Source organism: Triticum dicoccoides, chromosome 2B (assembly GCF_002162155.2).
Source record: "Triticum dicoccoides isolate Atlit2015 ecotype Zavitan chromosome 2B, WEW_v2.0, whole genome shotgun sequence".
Taxonomy (NCBI): Eukaryota; Viridiplantae; Streptophyta; class Magnoliopsida; order Poales; family Poaceae; genus Triticum; species Triticum dicoccoides.
Window position 1 is genome coordinate 533,286,731 of NC_041383.1, and position 5,540 is coordinate 533,292,270.

Below are 5,540 nucleotides of genomic sequence, written 5' to 3' on the forward strand. Positions count from 1 at the left end.
TATGCAGTTCGTTGTTGAGATAACCTCGACGCCACCCAGTACTGGGGCGGGAGTTCGGGAGTATCGCCATAACTTGTATAACGGATGCTTTTCGAAGGTTGAGGTAGATGGTTTCCGAAGTTTTCCTGGTTATGTGTTGAAGGATGGATACAGCTGGATGTAGGATTTGCTAGTTTGGGTGAGATATTGTGCTTCCCCTGTATCCCCAACACCTGATTGCATAACCGGAAAGGTTCGGGAGTTTCATAGGTGGGAATTCTAGTAGCTCTAGTTCTTCTTCCACGGAAATTGGTTTGAGATTGGGATTTCTTACCGATTATTCGTTCTTGATCCGTACCTTGTTGATTTATTTCTCTACCTTAATTCTACGTGGCTTCTCAATTTATGGATATGTGACCATTTGAAGAGGAATGCATTCGTTCATTTTGTTCGGATGTGAAGACTATTTGTTGCAATTTTCATTCCGTTGGATTCAGCTTCTATATTGTTGTCTATCAATGTGCTAATGGTGGTCAACCTCTTCAGGATGGCTCCTCCAACGCGCACGACTCCGAATCCTGATCCGCCTCCACCTCCGCCTCCTCCGGAAGCATGGCAAGCTGTGATGGCCGCTACTAATGCAAACACACAGTTGATCATGCAAATTCTCCAAGAGCGCAATCAAGGCAGTCAAGGGAATCAAGGCCATAATCAGCACCACTTTGCTACACTGAACCAGTTCCTTGCTAATGGCCCAAAGACGTTCAACAGTTGTGTTGAGGCTACCGATGCTGACGATTGGCTAGTGGATCTGGGCAAGCATTTTGAATGCAGCAACGTCAGGCCTGAAGATTTCGTCAAGTTCGCTTCTTTCCAGCTCAAAGATCAGGCTGCAGAGTGGTTCCAGTAGTACAAGGATTCCAGAGGTGGACGTCTGATCACTTGGGACGATTTCCGTCAAGATTTCCGCGCTCATCACATCCCTCAAAGTGTGGTTGAGAGTAAGCGTCAGGAATTCCGCAATCTGAAGCAAGGCTCTTTGTCTGTCTATGACTACAACAAGTTGTTCCAGAAGCTCGCCCGTTTTGCCAAGCAGGATGTTCCTGATGAGAAGAGCATGATCTATCAGTTCAGGGGTGGTCTTCGTGAGGAAATTCAGCTCGCTCTTGTCCTCTTTGAGCCGTTGAGATACGATGAGTTCTACAACATGGCACTGAAGCAAGAGGCTGCTCAGATGAGGTGTGATGCTTCCAGGAAGCGTGCCAGAGATGTTACTCCGTCTTCCTCTACTCAAGTGGTCAAGCAGCAGAAGTATTGGCTTCCTCCTCCTCCGTTCGTCAGCCGTATCAGCAGAAGAGCAAAGGTGGCAGTGGTTTCTCCCACCCACCCAACCCAGGCTTTCAGAACAAGTCTTCGTCTCAAGCGCCAAGACCAAGTGCTCCGTATCACCGTCCGCTTTCAGAGGTCACGTGCAACAAGTGCCAACAGAAGGGTCACTATGCCAACAAGTGTACCAACCAGAGGCGTCTTCCTCCTCCTCCTCCTGTCAGATCGGCAAGTACAGCTGTGCTCAAGCACAATCCCAAGCACGCCAAGGTCAATATGCTGAATGCAGCCCAGGCAGAGGACTCGTCAGATGTGATCATGGGTAACCTTCCTGTTAATGATATTCCTGCAAAAGTTCTTTTTGACTCGGGCGCATCGCATTGTTTCATGTCAAAGCCATTTTTTACCAAGCATGAGTTCGTTTCTTCTCATTTGGGTAAACATATGGATATCATTTCTCCTGGCAAACGTTTGAGCGCAAGTCTGGAGGTGCCAGATGTCGCTATCACGATGGGCGATTTCAAGTTTCTTGCTTCTCCAATGGTTCTTGGCAACTCGGATATCGATCTTATTCTCGGGATGGACTGGCTCTCTAAGCATAAAGCTCAGCTTGATTGTGCAGCCAGGCAGATTCAATTGACTCATTCGTCTGAGGATGTCATTGTCTTTGCCGCTCGGGATAATACCATCCGGTTGTTTTCTCTCAATGAGAAGGGTGAATTGGATGCTATTTCGCAGATTCCGGTTGTTTGTGAGTATCAAGACGTCTTTCCAGAAGAGCTCCCAGGAATGCCTCCGCACCGGCCAGTTGAATTTGTTATTGAACTTGAGCCCGGTACGGAACCTGTGTGCAAACGTCCTTACAAGCTCGGCCCCGAAGAGTTGAAGGAGTTGAAGAAACAACTCGATGAGCAAGAAAGATTGGGTCTCATCCGGCCTAGTACTTCTCCGTGGGGTTGTGGTGTTCTTTTTGTGAAGAAGAAGGATGGATCGAGTCGACTTTGTGTTGATTACCGTCCAGTAAACAAGAAGACCATCAAGAACAAATACCCACTTCCCAACATCAATGAGCTGTTCGAACAACTCAAGGGTGCTCAAGTATTCTCCAAGCTTGATCTCCGTATGGGTTATCATCAGATTCGTATTCGTGAGCAAGATATTCCCAAGACGGCGTTCAGAACAAGCTTTGGTTCATATGAATACACCGTCATGTCTTTTGGCCTCGCAAACGCTCCTCCGACGTTCTCTCGCATGATGAACTTCATCTTCAGCCCCTACACCAATGAATTTGTTTTGGTCTATCTTGACGACATTCTGGTTTTCACGAAGAACAAGGAAGATCATGCTAAGCACTTGCGTTTGGTTCTTGACAAGCTCAGAGAACATCAGTTCTACGCCAAGTTCTCCAAGTGTGAATTTTGGCTCGATGAGGTTCTTTATCTTGGTCATATCATCTCTGCCAAGGGCATTTCCGTGAATCCTGAGAAGGTGTCTGCAATTGTGAATTGGGAACCTCCTCAGAACGTAAAGCAACTCCGCAGTTTCCTCGGTCTCGCAAGCTATTGCAGAAGATTCGTTGAAAACTTTTCTAAGATCGCCAAGCCTCTCTCAAATCTTCTTCAGAAGCACGTCAAGTACGTTTGGTCGCCGGAGTGTGATATTGCTTTCAACACTTTGAAAGAGAAATTGATCACTGCTCCAGTTCTGACTCCGCCTGATGAAACCAAGCCGTACGAGGTCTTTTGTGATGCCTCTCTCCAAGGTCTCGGTGCTGTACTGATGCAAGAGAAGAAAGTTGTTGCTTATACCTCTCGCCAGTTGAAACCTAATGAGAAGAACTACCCCACTCATGATCTCGAGTTGGCGGCAGTTGTGCACGCTTTGTTGACTTGGAGACATCTTCTATTGGGAAGGAAAGTGGATATTTTCACTGATCACAAGAGTCTCAAGTACATCTTCACTCAGCCTAATCTCAACCTCAGGCAGACTCGATGGGTCGAAATGATTCAAGAGTACAATCCGAGTATCGAGTATACTCCAGGCAAGGCTAATGTGATTGCTGACGCTTTGAGCAGAAAAGCATATTGCAACAGTCTGATTCTCAAGCCTTATCAACCCGAGCTTTGTGAAGCTTTCCGCAAACTTAATCTGCAAGTTGTTCCTCAAGGTTTCCTCGCCAACCTTCAAGTCTCTCCTACCTTAGAAGACCAGATTCGCCAAGCCCAACTTCTTGATGCTATGGTGAAGAAGGTGAAGATTGGTATTGCAAAGAGTCAGTCCAAGTACAAGTGCTACCAACTTGATGACAAGGACACTCTCTTCTTCGAGGATCGAATTGTTGTGCCCAAAGGTGAACTTCGTAAGGTGATCATGAACGAGGCTCACAACTCTCTCCTCTCCATCCACCCTGGTAGTACGAAGATGTATCAGGATCTCAAGAAAACTTATTGGTGGACTCGAATGAAGCGCGAGATCGCTCAATTCGTGAATGAATGTGATGTCTGCAGAAGAGTGAAGGCAGAACACCAAAGGCCAGCTGGTCTCCTCCAACCTCTTGCCATTCCAGAATGGAAGTTTGACCACATTGAAAATGGACTTCGTGACTGGGTTTCCAAAGTCCAAGCGTGGCAATGATGCTATCTTTGTTGTCATCGACAAGCTCACCAAAGTGGCTCATTTTCTGCCTATCAAAGAGTCAATCACTGCAGCTCAATTGGCGGAACTCTATACCTCTCGCATTGTCTCTCTGCACGGTATTCCTCAAGTGATATCTTCAGACCGTGGCAGCATCTTTACCTCCAAGTTTTGGGATTCTTTTCAGAAGGCCATGGGCACCAACATCCGCTTCAGCACAGCTTTCCATCCTCAAATGAGCGGTCAAGTCGAGCGTGTCAACCAGATTCTCGAAGACATGCTCAGGGCTTGTGTGATTTCTTTCGGCATGAAGTGGGAGGACTGTCTTCCTTATGCTGAATTCTCATACAACAACAGCTTTCAAGCAAGTTCGGACAAGGCCCCTTTGAAATTCTATATGGCAGGAAGTGCCGTACCCCTCTCAACTGGTCCGAAACCGGTGAACGTCAGCTGCTGGGTAATGACTTAATCACAGAGGCAGAAGAAATGTGCAAAGTCATTCGTGATAACCTCAAAGCAGCTCAATCCCGCCAGAAGTGCTACTATGATAGTAAGCACCGTGAATTGGCTTTCGAGATCGGAGATCATGTTTACCTCCGCGTCTCTCCCATGAAAGGTACTCGTCGCTTCGGTATCAAAGGGAAGCTTGCCCCTAGATACGTGGGACCTTTCAAGATTGTCAGCAAGAGAGGCGACCTCGCCTATCAACTCGAGCTTCCTTCAAACTTTGCAAATGTTCATGATGTGTTCCATGTCTCTCAGCTTCGAAAGTGCTTCAAGACTCCTGACCGCACCGTCAACTTCGAGGACATTGAGCTCCAAGAAGATCTCTCTTATCGTGAGCACCCAGTTGCTATTCTTGAAGAGACTAAACGCAAGACTCGCAACAAGTCAATCAAATTTCTCAAAGTCAAGTGGTCTCACCATTCCGACCGTGAAGCTACCTGGGAACGCGAGGATCACCTCCGTTCTGAGTACCCGGAGTTCTTTCAGTCCTAGATCTCGGGACGAGATCTTTTCGTAGTGGTGGAGTGTTGTAACGCCCTAGATATACTTTCCATATTTGTATCCAACTCTTGCCGTTTCCGGTGTCAAGTTATATTTATTTCTCGGGTTCGGGTCTTTGTCTCCGTGTGTTGTTTTCGTTTTTCATGCATCTCATACCATGTCATCTCGTGCATTGCATTTGCATACATGTTCATCTCATGCATTCGAGCATTTTCCCCGTTGTCCGTTTTGCATTCCGGCGCTTCGTTCTCCTCCGGTGGTCATTTCTAGTCTTCTTTCGTGTGTGGGGTTCAAACATTTCCGGATTGGACCGAGACTTGTCATGCGGCCTTGGTTTACTACCGGTAGACCGCCTGTCAAGTTTCGTATCATTTGGACTTCGTTTGATACTCCAACGGTTAACCGAGGGACCGAAAAGGCCTCGTGTGTGTTGCAGCCCAACACCCCCCAAATTTGGCCCAAAACCCACCAAACTCTGCTCCATGTCCTAGAGCGTTCGATCACGATCGTGTGGGCGAAAACCGCACCTCATTTGGACTCTCCTAGCTCCCTCTATGCCTATTTATACCCCCTCCATTCGGATCTCTTCTTCC